Source organism: Panulirus ornatus, chromosome 51 (assembly GCF_036320965.1).
Source record: "Panulirus ornatus isolate Po-2019 chromosome 51, ASM3632096v1, whole genome shotgun sequence".
Taxonomy (NCBI): domain Eukaryota; kingdom Metazoa; phylum Arthropoda; class Malacostraca; order Decapoda; family Palinuridae; genus Panulirus; species Panulirus ornatus.
Window position 1 is genome coordinate 4,415,571 of NC_092274.1, and position 18,151 is coordinate 4,433,721.

Below are 18,151 nucleotides of genomic sequence, written 5' to 3' on the forward strand. Positions count from 1 at the left end.
TCAGTGATGTCTGTATATATGTACCTTATTTATTATACTCTTTCATTCATTATTCAGTTATTCATTGCTTTACTCGGTTATGAACATGTTTATTCATTTTTGTCATGGTAAGGCCATGCCTCCCGACCAGTCCCCCTTATCCATCATTTCCCGCACAGCGATGATATACGAAGGAATCACGCTGTACATCACCGTGGGAAATGTACTCCATGTTAACGACCAATTAGCTCTCGTGTTGCGTAACGACCAAATGGCCTACAGCCCCAAGGGGCATACTCCCTCAAGGCTCCTCCTTAAGGATGAGGCGCGCTTTCAAGATGAATTTGATGACTGGAGGAGGTGCAGGAGGAGGATGTCGTCAGGAGGGTTAAGTTAGGTTAGGTTAGGATGAGGAGGAGAAGGAGGTCCTATGGTGGGGTCCTTGTGAAGGAGGTCTTATGGTGGGGTCCTTGTGAAGGAGGTCCTATTGTGGGGTCCTTGTGAAGGAGGTCCTATGGTGGGGTCCTGGTGAAGGAGGTCTTATCGTGGGGTCCTGGTGAAGGAGGTCTTATCGTGGGGTCCTGGTGAAGGAGAGGTCCTTTGGCGGGGTCCTGGTGAAGGAGGTCCTATGGTGGGCTCCAGGTGAAGGAGTTCTTATCGTAGGGTCTTGGTGAAGTAGGTCCTCTTGTTGGGTCCTGGAGTAGGAGGTCGTTTTATGAGTCGTGTAACAGATCCTGCAGTACAGGAGATCTTAACTCCTTCGTCTCCTCCTTTGGATTGGCTACACAGGCATTCTCAACTCCGGCCCTTGAGGCGATGGTTTGATCCTGCGGGTCAGGAAGGTGGGGAATGCCAGAGACTGTAGTAATATCCATTATGGGAGACTCTCCCACCTACTGTAAGACGCCAAGAGGTCGTCTGTTCTGGAGACCGCATCGTATACACCTTTTTTGTTATTCTTAAAGGATTGAAACCTATAAGTTATGATTCTCAATTGATTCAGTTTTCTAAGTGTATCACTAAAGTATCAGGGTTCAGGAAGAGCGTCGAACTCCATGATCCCATCGCACAGGTTTCCCTCCGACGCGATGCCAGTATGGAAAGCAGAAATCTGCCCGTGAAGGAGGAAGATATGGGACGTGTTGTGGTGGATGTGAAGATTTCTACCATGAATTCTCCTGTGTATATAAAGATCTCTCTCAGTACGATTTATATTGATTTCCAAGTGGTGTCTTGTGGTTGCAGCCCTGCTTTCACGGATATATATATATATATATATATATATAAAAATATATATATATATATATATATATATATATATCGTCTCTGAAATGGTAGGGAAAATGGGGTGAGAGGTTGTCTTGGTTGCTTAAAGATGGACAAAGGAGAGAATGGGATGAAGTGGGTTTAATGTTGAGATGTGCTTGAGAAGGAAAGAAAACGGGAGAGTGTAGAAAGAAACAACACACACGGGGGATGAAAACAGACGGAGATAATAATAAGACACACACACACACACACACACACACACACACACAGAGTGAAGTAAGGCCTCAGTATGAATACTGTGTTATCTAGCAGACACAAAGTGCAGGAATTTGTGTTTAAGAGGAACATGGGCGTCGACATGGTCCCTAAGTGTTCCCGCCAGAGCCCCGACACCTGTGAATGTAAAAGCGTCTGCTGGTAAATGTGAAAATACCGCTCAAGTATTTGGCGGAGTTAGAGAAGCACAGGTGAAGAAACAGAGTAGGAAAACACGACAGATGATGTCAGAAGTAAGAGGACTGAGCTACAGGGGAAGCTTGCAGGCCTTGGGTTTACCCACTGGTGAAGAGAGAAGAGTAAAGGGTGACCTGATAACAGCCAGTAATTGTTTCAAACTAGATTGATGACGTAGGTAACGGCCAGTTCTCTTTAAGACTCAGAGCAAACACAGGCCATAACATTGTCATTGTTGTCTTAAAACTAAAAGGTTGTGATCAGGACACTCCTCACTCTTCTCTCTTCCATCATGGGAAAATGTAGGACTTCTAGCTTTTCCTTGTAATTCATCTCTCTTATTTCTCGTACCATCTTTGTCGCCTTCCTGTAGAACATCTCCAGGCGCGGTGACCAAACTTGGGAATGCATATTCCAGTTTTCGTTTTTGGTTAAGATATTCGGTATTTACTCAGGCCGAACTTGAGGGAATGTGTATCAGACCCACTTTGGAGACTGCCTAGATCCCCTTGGAAGTGGCTGCACTCCTGCACGCCTCTCACTCTCCTCGTGACGTAGGAATCATATGGATAATACTCAGGCAGAAGTCCATAGCCTGTGGCATGTCATCAACACAGATCAAGAAGGATAAGTGTTCCACAACGGAGGAAAGAGAGACGTGAATACAGAGGAGGGAATCCTCAGACGAACGGAACTTGAACGGATGTGCGTTATCAACATGTTAATTGTTCGTCCCAAGGCAACGAGGCCATTGGCTGATCCCCTCGTGGTAATTATATCTTGTTAACACTGAAGACAGGATGGCTGGCTTCATTAGGGGTCCCTGGGTCTTAAATTGAGGTGGTATGGCATCATCATACTGTGGCAGTCTCCGCCAGTCCTCTCGTACGGTTTCTTTATCTCACATTCTTTATCCCCTCAGAAAGCATCATGTTTTAAGATACCTGTGGAATGTTGATGTATTGATATAAACACGATGCGGTGAGAGCAAACCTTGACATTTCACGATTCCCGAGTCAAAACCAAACATTCGGACAGGATCTCACGCTCCAAGGTCTAGTGAGGCACATCATACGGCTAGTACGTGTCCGAAACTTTGCCATGATGACCTAAATAACACACTCGTCGAAGCATTCGTGATATAGGCGTTGTGAGTCGGGTTCTCTGGTTAAATCTTATATTCTCTCCCTCCAGTTTATCTGTTGAAATGTATCGAAATGCGAAGTATTTCAATTTCATGTCATTTTCAGAAATGATGGTATTCACTTGACAATTGACTGAACAAATTGTTTCCCCTTACAAAATTGAATCAGTTTTATAATCGTACAAAGTTATATTAGATATATTATTCTGTTCTATTTCTATTGCCACGGAGTCGACCCACACAGACGTATACACAATATCAGGTCAGGTTATAACTAGTGGTCTCGCCCGGTGTACGAGGTCGCCCACTTGAGAGCTGCAGGAACTCCATACGGAACAGAAAGGACCCACTGGGGGCAGGAAGGTAAGGTGGAGGGATAGAGTAAAAGATTCTCTGAAATGTTGGGGGCCTGAACATGCACGAGGATGTGAGGGGTGCGTTGGATAAAGCGAATTAGAGCGGTGTGGTACACAGGGGGCGACGTGCTCTCACTGGGCTGAACCAAGGCATTGCGAAGTGATCAGAGGGAAGCACGTAATGGGCTGTGGGGCCTGGTTGTGGATACGGGGCTATGGTTTTAATGCATTACACATGAGAGGTGTAGGATGTATGTCAGTGATGGAGTCCAGTCTTCATATATATATATATATATATATATATATATATATATATATATATATATATATATATATATATATATATATATATATCTTTTCTTTCTTTCATACTATTCGCCATTTCCCGCATTAGCGAGGTAGCGTTAAGAACAGAGGACTGGGCCTTAGAGGGAATATTCTCACCTGACCCACTTCTCTGTTCCTTCTCTTGGGAATATATATATATATATATATATATATATATATATATATATATATATATATATATATATATATATATATATATATAATTTGTCACTGTCTCCCGCGTCAGCGAGGTAGCGCAAGGAATTAGACGAAAGAATGGCCCAACCCACCCACATACCTATGTATATACATACATGTCCACACACGCACATATACATACCTATACGTCTCAACGTATACATACATATACACACAGACATATACGTATATACATATGTACATAATTCTTACTGTCTGCCCTTATTCATTCCCGTCGCCACCCCGTCACACATGAAATGACAACCCCCTCCCTCCTCATGTGAGCTGTTGTACAAAACATGATGCTGTTCCGTCGCTGCAGGACCCTGGGTAAGGTAAAGGTGATCCACACCTTCTGTCCAGCCAACACCTGGAAATGGTGTTGATTGTGACACGTCGTCTCGTCTTCTTTTATGTGACGTTGGTAGTAAACGTTGGTCCTCATCTCAAGGTATATATTTCTTTCTGGTGTGTCCCCTGATGATGTGATTATTACACGAAAGTTCATTCATATATATATATATATATATATATATATATATATATATATATATATATATATATATATATATATATATATATATAGGTTATCTTTTTCTGTCTTTCTATCTATTTCTCTCTTACACACACAGACACAGCTGTAATAATGAGGGCACGTGACCAAGAAATGAGTGAGTGCTCATGACGCCAAATGAGGCCTGCCTGGGAGAGAGAGAGAGAGAGAGAGAGAGAGAGAGAGAGAGAGAGAGAGAGAGAGAGTTGCGAAGATGTTTAGGTTATGATGTCTAATATGTTTGTACATATATTTCTTAATGTATAAGTACATATCTTGTAGAGATGCTTGAAAAAAAGCATCTTGATGCAAAATCTTCTGAAAGATGTTTCTAAAATCAGAACTAAGATTATCAATATTATTATTATTATTATTATTATTAATATTATTATTATTATTATTATTATTATTATTATTATTATTATTATTATTAATTATTATTATTATTATTATTATTATTATTATTATTATTATTATTATGATGATGATGATGATGATGATGATGATGATGAATATTATTATCATTATTATTATTATTATTATTATTGTTATTATTATTATTATTATTATTATTAATATTATTATTATTATTATTATTATCATTATTATTATCATACCACACTAGATAAAACTAACACATAACGATGTGCACGAAACGCAAACACTTGTAGCGAACTTTCGACTAGCGAAGGTCACACACACACACACACACACACAGACGCGTGCCCGACCTGAAGTAACCCAGTGATAGAGGTCAAATATAATGACCTAGGTCGATTTACGGCCTTACATTCACCAGGTCACTGCACCTCACCTGACCTGTTTGAAAAATATCTAAAGTCATAAACACAATTTGTATTACAAGATGGAGATAATTCTCATCCTATACACACTATGTTTATAGGATTTCTGATGTGTTTTGGTGTGTGTGTAAGGATGTATACATTTTATACACGACTGATTGTTCGATCATTATAGGAATAATATGAGCATTGGCTCAGAAAGGAGGCTCTCTCTCTCTCTCTCTCTCTCTCTCTCTCTCTCTCTCTCTCTCTCTCTCTCTCTCTCTCTCTCTCTCTCTCTCTCTCTCTCTCTCAAATGTGACGTGGATTCTCTCACTCAAATGTGATGATTAGTTTTAGTGTTATGTTTTTATTGAGAACCTGTGGTGTTGGCGTGGGGGGGGGGGGATGATTGGCCCAGCCTCATAGGAGTGCTAGGAAAGACTTGGTCGTGTTCCTAGCCCATACGACGACCTGTTCACTCCTAGCAGGGTACGGATGCGCTGTTGACAATAGCCACATGACAAGTGGTATTGAGAATTAAAGGTCATCTGGGGTCACGGTCAGCAACGGTAAAATATGTGCGAGGTTATAGCTAAAGTTCAGGCGGGGTCAAGTCGGCACTAGCACGATGACGAGGCGTTCCGCTGACCTACTGGAGGTCAACAGAGGTCATTCAAGGCTAAATTTACATAGTGACAAGTGGCATGTGTTATGTATGAAGGTTTCATACTGGGATAGGATACCTTGTTCAGGGTGTTGGTCATACGTATCATACTGGACTGAGGGCACAGGGTCATCAGTCTTATATACCTTTTTAGCAAATATTTAGGGGAATCCTTCCTCATTTTATGGGTAATGATAACGCATAAGGGGATATATGATATACGTATAGAAAAAATATACGTACCTAAAAAAAAAAAAATATATTTGTTGAAGTTAGTGCTCAACGCTGGATATGGTTTCCCGTTCTCATATTCCCAGTGGTTCTTAGAAAACGGAATAATTTGGGGGACTATTCTAGTAGTTATTCATTTTATAAAGTCATGTGTATTTGATTTATTCATGAGGGATCACTAAATTGACTGAACATGACGGGAGCCTGTTGGCCAGATCCATGGCTATGGGAGAACCTTGGCCTAGAGAGACCATCATCAAGGTTGAAAACTTGGCCATGAGTGACCCTTGGCTAGGTAACTCATGCTGACTTAGGCCCCAGGCTCGGTAAGAACTTTGCGCTAGTGATGTCTTTGGCCAAAACAGAAGACTTTTTGTGTGATACTCTTGACCTTTGCCTGTTTAAGGTCGATGGTCGTGTTCGAGCCTTGGCCAGGTGAGGTCATGATATCGGTTGTAACTGGCAGGGTCGTATCCTGGCCTGTTGTTCTGTCACTTGGACGGGTGAAAGGCTTGGCCAAGCGTACAGATGGGGGACACCTGGCTGGCCCGAAACTGTGGGAGAGACTTTCTCCCATCATTACTGTGGGCGCGTTCACCTAGGGATGGCTGTGGGTGCGTTCACCTTAGTGTGGGTGCGTTCACCTTAGTGTGGGTGCGTTCACCTTAGTGTGGGTGCGTTCAAGTGAGATTGGCGTCTTTGCGACAGGTGTTGACGTTCAGAAACGCAGAGGTGTTACCGGACTCACGCCTGCTTGGGGTTACACCGCAAGTGAAAAGTCACCTTTGGCGAGGCTGTGGTCACTGCAGATAACTTCTCACTCGGAAGGAGTCCACATTTCCCTACCATCGGAAGTAGCGCAACCTTAAGCTTTCATTATCTTTACCCTCACTATCATTACTGCAGCCTTCACTATCTGTCACTATCAGCACGATGACACTAATTACCATGAATATGATTATCTGGGTCACTGTCGCCTCACTATCCTCTCCCGCCATTTTCATGGTCACTATCATCACCTTCCCCTATCTACGGTAGACCTCGATGTATTGAAGTTTTGCTCGTAAGATCCATCGTCGTATTGATTTGTTTTTGCTCTACGCCTTTATGTTGGCAATTACTAGAAGCATCTTTTTGAGCCCGATTTTTCTCCCTCTCTTTCTTTAGCCACTTGAGTACGACAACTTAACCCCTTGAGTATGACAACTTAACCCCTTGAGTACGACAACTTAACCCCTTGAGTACGACAACTTAACCCCTTGAGTACGACAACTTAACCCTTGAGTACGACAACTTAACCCCTTGAGTACGACAACTTAACCCTTGAGTACGACAACTTAACCCCTTGAGTACGACAACTTAACCCCTTGAGTACGACAACTTTACCCTTGAGTGCCACGACTTCAACTTGTTGAACAGACAAACAGTGACTTTCTGTTGATCACGTTAACAGGTGGTTACTCGCTTATGGTAATAATTACCCGTCAACAGAGACACTTTTCAAGTCCGAGGGATTTCTTGCGCCCGTTTTCCGACCACATTTGCCCTTCACACTGTCTCACACACTGACCCACTCAACTGATGGCATTATTTGCTATGTTAATTACAGTCGTATTTATTATCCTTCGTGCACGACGGTACGACCTCGGGGCACGTCAGCACGACCCCGGGGCACGACGGTACGATCTTGGAACTCGACGGTACGACCCTTAACAACGACCTTACGACCCTAGGGCATGATGACCTGATATCTGACCTGACCCTTAAAGTGTTAGGTCGAATGGTAGAAGAACATACCCACACATCATGGTGAAGACTCGTACAGTCATGCTCAGAGGTCGTACCGTCATACTCAAGAGCCAAGCGGCTATTAGGGAACCATTATCGTAATGATTATAATAAAACCCAGTTTCTGGGGCCCAGAGCCCCCTTTCTCCGGGGCGGCCCATGATATGCCAACTCACCCCCAGAGGCAGCCACAGCTGTCGGCAGCCGTGGTGCCTCACTGGACGTGTGGGGAAGTCTTGAAATTCCAGCTATAAACCACAGGATTCTTAGAGTATGTGACATCTTGATGATGTTTCGTACCAGTTGATAGATTAAAGACGTGACCAACCTCTCATTGTCTGGAAGCACGAGTCCTTCAGCTTCTGTTATTGTTTTCTCCCTTTTATCATTTATCATTTCAGGCGATAAACTAAGATATCTTTTTGTTATCTTTATGAGAACATAAGACAGTTTGTGACGCACTCCACATTTTCCACCCAAATCAGTTTTATAATACGAATGTCCTATTTTTTTTAATGAGTAACGAAAGAAAGAAATGAAATGGTTTCTGGATGTTTTGAACTACCTGAGATAGTCTGTAGACTTCATGTACGTACGTACGAATTACCATATTCGTTTAATTTAGAATCGTTAAGATTTTGTGTAACATATCTGGTAGTGTTTTTGGTGTTAGAGTTGACCCTTCCCATGGAACTATAAGCCTTAGCTTGTAACCAAAGACTTACCTTGTAACTATAGTGCCACACGTCCTGTTGTGAACTGTACTGTAGGCCTGTGTTCAAACTAGTGTATAGGAATGGTTGTTACGTGAAGTGTGAAACCATTAGGGAGTCTGTGATGAATGATGTTCGGTCTCACGAAACATGGAATGAAATGATATTTGCAGTTGTACATTATACACAGACTATGATGATGATTGTCCTCTGCATAGAGGAGACATAGGAGACTGTCACGTGATATACTTACCACTGGAAACAGACAGGAGGCTGCCTACCGCCATGGTGAGGACATGTATACACATGGGGCTCTTCACCATACCCATGGGGTGGGGGCGTGTCTGGAGACCCCATAGGCGGGGTCGTGGGCGGGGTCGCTGGGATGTGAGACGTGGGGGGTAAAGGTGGGGATGGTGGGCGTGGTCGGGGGCGTGGCCGGGATCGGGGACACAGTTGGCCCCGGCTGATCTTCGTCCACATCTCCAGCAGGTACTGCCGCCCTAACCACTGGACGAAGTGGACTCTGGGGTGGGTGTAGATGCGGTGGATGGCCTGGCCCATGACTCCACGCGTCCTCCACCTCTTCCACTACAGCCTCCACAAGGGCAGCTCCACCTTCCGCTCCCTCATGCTGGCTTGGACAGTCCACAGACCACTATCATGACGGCTCTGAACCCTCGCCACAGCTTCTGACAACACCAGATTGGTTCGTGGTGTCACCTGTGGTGTGAGACGGTGATGTAAAACTTTTCCTTTATCCAGAGGAGTAAGTGTGGAGGGAGCGGAGGAAGCGCTACACCATTTTCCGCTCCTCGCGTCGTCGAACAGACGGATTGATCACTATAGTCTGACCGATTTATGGTCGCCCTGGGGGGAAACTGTACTGATCGAGTTGGCAGACGACAGATGTGTGCACACCAGCCGTGCCTCTGTCACACACACACACACACACACACACACACACACACTACGTCAAGTGCCACTCGAGGTGTAAGTAATATGATGACTCTTGAGCGCTTAATCAAGCGTGTCTTGAAAATATTTAGCGGCCAGAAGCGCTACGTATCTCTGCTGTCCCAGAGGGCGCCTTCGGGACTGCAGTGGCGAGTGCTCTTCGTAATGCACATCCGGGCACTCCACCACTGCCTCTGGATGACGTCACGGGCAGTTACGCGTGCGGCAGGCTCCCCTGCGGTCGGCAAATCACTTCCGCACCCTCGAGAACAACACCTAAACATCCACTGCTTCACCCCCGCATCTACCTTTTCCCCGGGGGGGGTCACATATCACGTTTACCGAACTGTTCCGCGACTCTTTAAAGCACGTTCTGTCGCCTGGATTTTGCTTGCTGCTTCTTTTCCTTAATAACTGACGGAATGAGAAAGTGGGTTGTGGTTGCCAACAAGACCAGAGCCTCACCGCGGCACTACCCGGCGTACCTGGTACATCACAAATAGCGTTTTCTGTTGGATAGCGGTAACACTGGCGTTGCTCTTGAGCTTTTTAAGTAGATTCAGTTGTGCTTGAGTGAACGATGGCCAGGCAGGCATCACACTGTCACGTAATCAGCAGATCTCTCGTTATTTCATACGGGAAAATACAGAATACATACTTTACGATGGCATACAAGGACGCTACACGCGCTGTTACCCATTATGATAACATATAAAGATCTTACATCCCCCCTAGCCACTACCATGTTTTGTATTATTGTGAGTTTGTTGATCCTGCCTGGTGAACCAAAATTAGAAATATTCACTTGAGATAGGGTAAACAATCACTGTTGTATAATCATTAGAAACTTCGTCGATTTTGAAAAATAAATCACTTAAGATGTGTAATATGTTTAGGTATTTACAATTGACAGCCTTTTTTTTTTAGCCTTACGTTATGTATCATTGAATTTTCACGCACCATTTCAGTTTTATATGGCACAGATTATTATCCTTTTCCACATATATATTTTCAGTATGTATTTTGTAATATTAACTTCACTCCCGTGTCACACACCACCAGGGAACTAGAATGTTTTCGTAGTCACACATTTGACAAAAAGTACGCCGGTCGTAATTCACTATGACTTCTCGTTAACGCATTATTCGAAATAATTCTTTGGACTTTGAAAGTCGAGGACGGTGGTTCGCACCCCACTGCTGCCGTACCGCGCCTCACATGAGGAGTGTAGACAGCGCGACTCACTCACGCCCCCCGCGCGTTTTGGCGCGCACTGGTTCGTATGTTTGTGTGTGTGTGTGTGTGTGTGTGTGTTTAAACTTCTTTTGCTGTCCACATTCACAATCTCGAAGCGTAGACTATTCCATTCGTCCATTTTTTTTTGTGCTTTTGTGTAGGAATTTCATTTTGTATTTACCATCATTGTCGTTTCATCTTAGCAGACGTTTCTACCTCAGTGGTAACGCACCTCTGGTAAAGAGTGTCATCAAATGTAGCATTAGAATATATATATATATATATATATATATATATATATATATATATATATATATATATATATATATATATATATATATATATATGACTATTTGCAGATATTGACGTAGTTAAGAAACATTTGAGAAACCAATAATCCAATATTCTCTATACTCCCTCCCCCACCCACCTCCTCACATTGACTGCGCTGAACATGAAATAATAGAATATATATATATATATATATATATATATATATATATATATATATATATATATATATATATATATATATATCATACTATTCGCCATTTCCCGCGTTAGCGCGGTAGCGTTTAGAACAGAGGACTGAGCCTTTGAGTGAATATCCTCACTCGGCCCCATTCTCTGTTCCTTCTTTTAGAAAATCGAAAAACGAGAAGGGAGGATTTCCAGCCCCCGCTCCCTCCCCTTTTAGTCGCCTTCTACGACACGCAGGGAATACGTGGGAAGTATTCTTTCTCCCCTATACCTAGGGATATATATATATATATATATATATATATATATATATATATATATATATATATATATATATATATATATATATATATATATATATATTATAACGGCGAAGAACCGGGGGAAGAAAATTAAAGATACGCAAGAGAGAGAGAGAGAGAGAGAGAGAGAGAGAGAGAGAGAGAGAGAGAGAGAGAGGGGGGGGGATTAGAGAAAACATATTTGTAGGTTTCCACCTGGCTCACTGCGCCCCAGTCAGTAGGGCAGCAGCAGATGGAGAAGCCAGTGTGTGTGTGTGTGTGTGTGTGGGGGGGGGGGGGGGCGGTAGAGCGAGCGGGAGGGTGGCATATGTCGCTTCGAAATTCTCTATGTAGGACGGTCCTGAGTTTCCCTTCCTGCCCGTCCATTACATGGAAGAATTGTAGGATGTGTCATAACGGCGATATAAAATGTACAGCATTATATTCATATAATTTAGATATATCTTGAAATGTAATAGCAGATAAATTTATACGTCTTCGTAACTCCATCGTGTTATGAAGTATATAATTATTGAACCGCAACTTTCTGTGTACTTGTAGTACTCAGACAAGCACTTAGTGATCATGATAGACATTGTGAAATTGTAGAAAATGAAAGTAAGACATCTGTCGCCGTATTGCAGTGTCATAGAACTTTAATGGGACCTCTCCCAGGCTGCTCTACCTCCACTGGCAGGGAACTGTAGACTCCTTTGGATTGGGCTTTGTCGAGACTTTACGAGAATATATGGTTATAGAATTTCAGAAATTACAAGGAGGAAATTTGTTGATAAAACTTGAAATATAAGACTTTATGATGTTATATTTTAGATCCTCCTTTCTCTGACGGTTTGTCTTTATCTCTGGGCCGTATATCGTGGCGTATTGCTGCCCGGCAGTGACGCCAGGTGAGTGAGCGTTCTTTGGGGATATGCAGAGGTTCCCGCTATCGCACTGATACGCCTCCTCAGCGACGTTGGGGACGGAGGAAGCTGACTGAAATTTGAGGAAGTCAGCCTCAACGAGCTCATGTAGATTAGATACTCCTAATTATATAGGTTGAGATTTTTAGGGTTTAGTTACAAGGGCCCAGTCATCTGTTTGAAGGCCTCTTCCTCTCGTATATTAATTTGATTGGCGTAGAAATGCGCAGGTCTGCCTCCCAAAACCTTTCTATTTTTTCCTGAATTAATAAGACTATACATGTTTTCAGTAAATTCTCTTTATTTTTGAACATATACGTTTGCTGAAGATAACAGAATCTAAAGGTACATCGCTAAAAGGGGGAAAATGATAGTTTGAAACTTTATATTATTAAGAGAAATCTGTGATGACATCTGGTGTGTGTGGTGAGGCCATTAGACTCCCGTCACAACAGTATCATGATTTTCTCAGAAAATCTGTTATATATATACATATATTTATTATTATTATCATTATTATTATTATTATCATTATTACTATTATTATTATCATTATTAGTTGTATTATTAGTAGTATTTTGGGTTTTTTAATTTAAGTTAAGCCTGTAGCCTGCAGATTGTAGGCCCGTAGTCTCGTCAACAATGTCTCCTTATCCTGGGTTGTCACCTGGCTGAAAGGTACGAATTGTTATTTATTGCGTTGAATTCCTACCAAAGTGATTATAACAGAGTGAAATCAACGTTCATGATCCCTCCCGCGTCCTTAGACCCTTGCAAATACGATGACTATCGTGCCATATCGTAGTATATGTGTAGTTAGTTTTAGATATAAGATTAGGTTACCTTCGTCTGCTGGGTGAGTATGTCATTCTCTTGATTCACTGATTCACCCATTGTTCAGAAAGGCCAGTATTGGTGTCTTGGAGATGTTGGTATCATCGGTAATAACAGATGCCAAGGTTGAAGAAGCATTTTTATAACAGTCTGGACCAAATTGTTATACCTCAGTGCGCTATATGTGAGTTGGGAACTATAAAGAATAACAAGGTACGGAGGATAAAGAAAGGTGATGAAGTATGGCAAGCATCCTTCAACAGGAATTTCATTTTGAGACCGTGATTTTTGTTTAGTATTCATTAGTCATTCTGTGGTGACCCATGGTCACTTAAGAAACTGGCCCAGGATCTGCAACGGTAGTACAGTGTTACCATGGATTGTGTACGAAGAAAATGCCAAAAATAATATGAATGATATGGTAACAGCAGGAGAAATGAAAATCCTAGAGAAATTTTAGACAATAATGCTTGAAGAATTGTTAATAGGAATCCAAAATATTTTGTTTTCTTTGGGTAGTTTTCAGGTTTTAACTGTATTTTAAAGAAAGCAAAGTTAGTGTTTTATATCAGTAGTTTAGGTTTTTAGGTAAATTATACTAAGAAAGGGATCAATAATGATTAGGTTCTGATGGTTTACAAATTTTGCAAAACTAATTAAGCTTTTTCATATATAATGTAATTTTTTTATGTGCTTCATACATACTGATTGAAGCAGTCATGGCACTCATTTGTTATTTTGTTATTATAAGTAACAAATTCCTTTATCTTTGTGAATGGAATAGGTAGGTAGTTAGTCAGTTGATTGTACAACTCATCTGTTGTCTGGACACCACTCATTCCAGCAACATTACAAATGCTGATATAACATATTTCAAGAAATTCCTGCCCGTGACTCATGTACTGTAATGAAGACATTGAACATATATTGTTCAAATGCTTTGCACTCTCCCCATATAGATACACCACTACACTATGCCTTGCGGATGTGGCCATGTTCTTGAGTGCCGTGGGAGCCCCATTAAGTTTATAAATAGAATCTGGGAAAATATTTGATAACACTGATATGAAGTAAGATTTTGTAGGCTAATGACTTTTTGTTTTCCAATAAGCCCCACTAGATTTTTGTGATTCGTTAGGGTTCTTTAATTTTATATAGCTTTCTTTAAGTTTCACCATGCATATCTTCTTGAGATCTTACCTTGTCTTGATGAGAAGATGCTCTTTTGAGCAGTTGCCTCACTCTCCTCTTCCTCATTCCCTCTGATAGGCCTGATTCTTAAAATATATTTATTTTCATGATGTATGGCGACAATTTCAACTCATTCTTTTCATTTGTTAGCTATTCCTAATGTGCATTCATGACATTCTTATAGGAATGCAAGGAAAGGGAAATAAAGGGACAAGATGGGAAGATTTAGAGGGACAGTCATCAGGTTTCAGCTGCAAAAATGCATCAGAAAATGCCAAGGCATGCCTCAAAGTATTGTAAGTATAACTACATATTTTGTTTTCGAGAGCATTATTATAGACAGTATAAATTTCTATAGTATATTATGATGTTACCTAATTTTTGGTGAAAATGCAGTGAGAATAGGATTTTCTGTCAGTAGATTGGTGAAGTGTGGTAGAAGGTTGGCTGTTTATGTTTCTAATTACCACTGTCATCACTATATATGGTAAGACCCCCATTTTATTCAGATGAAATTGTATGTTACTGGTGATATGGGTAAATAATTGTTATATAAATGGCTCCAGCAAAAATGTGACCATCACACCTGCAGGTAATTTTGCTGAAACTGTAATAATGTGATCGTTGCATGTAAAGGATCAATGACTTTTATAACAGGGCATTATACGAAGTAGGAATGAGGTGGGATGATTGTGTTTTATAGTTAAACTACAAAATAGACTTGGAGACAACATTTCTTGCATGCAGATAATGCTGTTTTGTTTGCAGAATCAGTAGAAGGATTGGGAATGAACATTAGATCACCTTGAGTTTAGGAGAAGGAAATTTCTTGTAATATGAGTGAAGACAAGGTATCTGGTCTTTGAGATAGATAGATAGTTGCACCATAGCGCAAGTTTCATGAGCCATTCTGAAAATAGATTTTTTCCTCATAACTTATGAGGATTACTTATCAATGTATTTATTTTACGTTTATGTATATTTTCACACATTCTGTTCTTTATGTGTTATGTAAGCCTTTCAAGAAAAGGATTTTTTGGACTTTCCCTGATAATATTAAGATACTTTATAAGCATTGATTTTTATAAATTCCTGCAGCTGTTATATTAATTGAGCAGTTTCCTACTCCATTTCTGACATTATATTCCATTTTGTTCCACTAGTTACTATAGTTTAAAAGTTCAGGATTGGTTTGTAATAATGCGCACAGAGCTTATAGATTTACAGTTCTGCTGTGTCTTGCACAAGTGAGTATCAGCAGTAATGAAATAAAAAATACCGAGACTAAGTGGCTGTATCAAGCTGAAAAGTTTTTGGGTTTGTTATAAATGGGAAGGTAGATAGGACTTTGAAGCTAAAAAATATCAAATTGTAGAGGATGAAAAAAGCTGTTGAAGTCTGGAATTCCTTCTCAACAGGAATTGCCATATTGAGAAAGTTTTTGGTTGAATGAAAGTTGGTGATGACCCATGGTCATTGATACAGAGGAAAGTTGTCCCAGTGTGTGACACCTACACTCACAATATTACCATGGAACATGTGCCAATATATAGGAGTTTCATAATTGAATATGAATTATACAGTATGATACGAATTGAAGCAATAAGATTACTGGAGAAATATTAGACAATATTAATGTGAATAGACTGATAAATGATTTAAAGGATCAAAAATATGTAATTATACATGTTTTAAATGTCAGTTGCTTGATATGTTTTTAAAAGGAAGCTAAGATACACAATTCTCTGTAAATAATTCAAAGTTTCTGATTATCTTATTCATGATATAAAGACCTGAATAGCCTTTTGGTTCTAGCACTTTATAGATCCATAAAATCATTAAAAGAGATTTACCCTAAATAACCCTATTATGGGCTCCTGTAGCATCAAGACTGTATTGCATCCAAGGAGGATTTTTAACGTATGGCGTAACCACATGCACGTGGAATTAGGCAATGTGCGAAGTTTCTTCATTTGATTAATTACAGAATGATTATTTCCAAGCACACTTTGTTGTATATTTCTGAACTTCCTTTCCAAAGTATGGACTTGCTTTATTAACATTTTTTTTTGTACAATGCTTCAGGGTATGCAACTGAAGTGGGCAAGGCTTTCTGTGCATTGACACCATTATGGTTTGTGAGATCAACATACATTGTGGCATCTGCTTATGTAGTTGCAGGTGCTTATGATAAAACATAGTGAATGAGCAAGGTGAGTTTACTGTTTTTCATGTATTTTTTTGCAATTCGTCCTATTTGGTTTAGAACTGAATCTTAAAGATTATCTTTCTGTTTAGACATTTATGTAAGAAATTTATATTTTTATACTTTTACAGCAACCAGGAGCCAAAGTGCAGTTGTACAAGCAGCAGGAGACACATTGATATGGCAGCCTTTGGCATCAGTCATTGTTCCTGGCTTCACAATTAATCGTGTGTGTGCCATCTCTCTCTATGCAATGGAGCGGGTCATACCAAAAGTGCCCCATGCAACCCGTAAGTGGATCACCACTGCTGTTGACTTGGGATGCATTCCTTTCATTGTTCACCCAGTTGATAGCCTTGTACATTTTGTTTTAGTTAATTTAGTGCAAAGATATTTATTTATTTATTTATTAAATAAGTAAGTGAGCTTGGGAAGGAGACTTGTGTGAGGAAGTACCAGGAGAGACTGAGTACAGAATGGAAAAAGGTGAGAACAATGGAAGTAAGGGGAGTGGGGGAGGAATGGGATGTATGTAGGGAATCAGTGATGGATTGCGCAAAAGATGCTTGTGGCTTGAGAAGAGTGGGAGGTGGGTTGATTAGAAAGGGTAGTGAGTGGTGGGATGAAGAAGTAAGAGTATTAGTGAAGAGAAGAGAGAGGCATTTGGACGATTTTTGCAGGGAAAAAATGCAATTGAGTGGGAGACGTATAAAAGAAAGAGACAGGAGGTCAAGAGAAAGGTGCAAGAGGTGAAAAAAAGGGCAAATGAGAGTTGGGGTGAGAGAGTATCATTAAATTTTAGGGAGAATAAAAAGATGTTCTGGAAGGAGGTAAATAAAGTGCGGAAGACAAGGGAGCAAATGGGAACTTCAGTGAAGGGCGCAAATGGGGAGGTGATAACAAGTAGTGGTGATGTGAGAAGGAGATGGAGTGAGTATTTTGAAGGTTTGTTGAATGTGTTTGATGATAGAGTGGCAGATATAGGGTGTTTTGGTCGAGATGGTGTGCAAAGTGCGAGGGTTAGGGAAAATGATTTGGTAAACAGAGAAGAGGTAGTAAAAGCTTTGCGGAAGATGAAAGCCGGCAAGGCAGCAGGTTTGGATGGTATTGCAGTGGAATTTATTAAAAAAGGGGGTGACTGTATTGTTGACTGGTTGGTAAGGTTATTTAATGTATGTATGACTCATGGTGAGGTGCCTGAGGATTGGCGGAATGCGTGCATAGTGCCATTGTACAAAGGCAAAGGGGATAAGAGTGAGTGCTCAAATTACAGAGGTATAAGTTTGTTGAGTATTCCTGGCAAATTATATGGGAGGGTATTGATTGAGAGGGTGAAGGCATGTACAGAGCATCAGATTGGGGAAGAGCAGTGTGGTTTCAGAAGTGGTAGAGGATGTGTGGATCAGGTGTTTGCTTTGAAGAATGTATGTGAGAAATACTTAGAAAAGCAAATGGATTTGTATGTAGCATTTATGGATCTGGAGAAGGCATATGATAGAGTTGATAGAGATGCTCTGTGGAAGGTATTAAGAATATATGGTGTGGGAGGCAAGTTGTTAGAAGCAGTGAAAAGTTTTTATCGA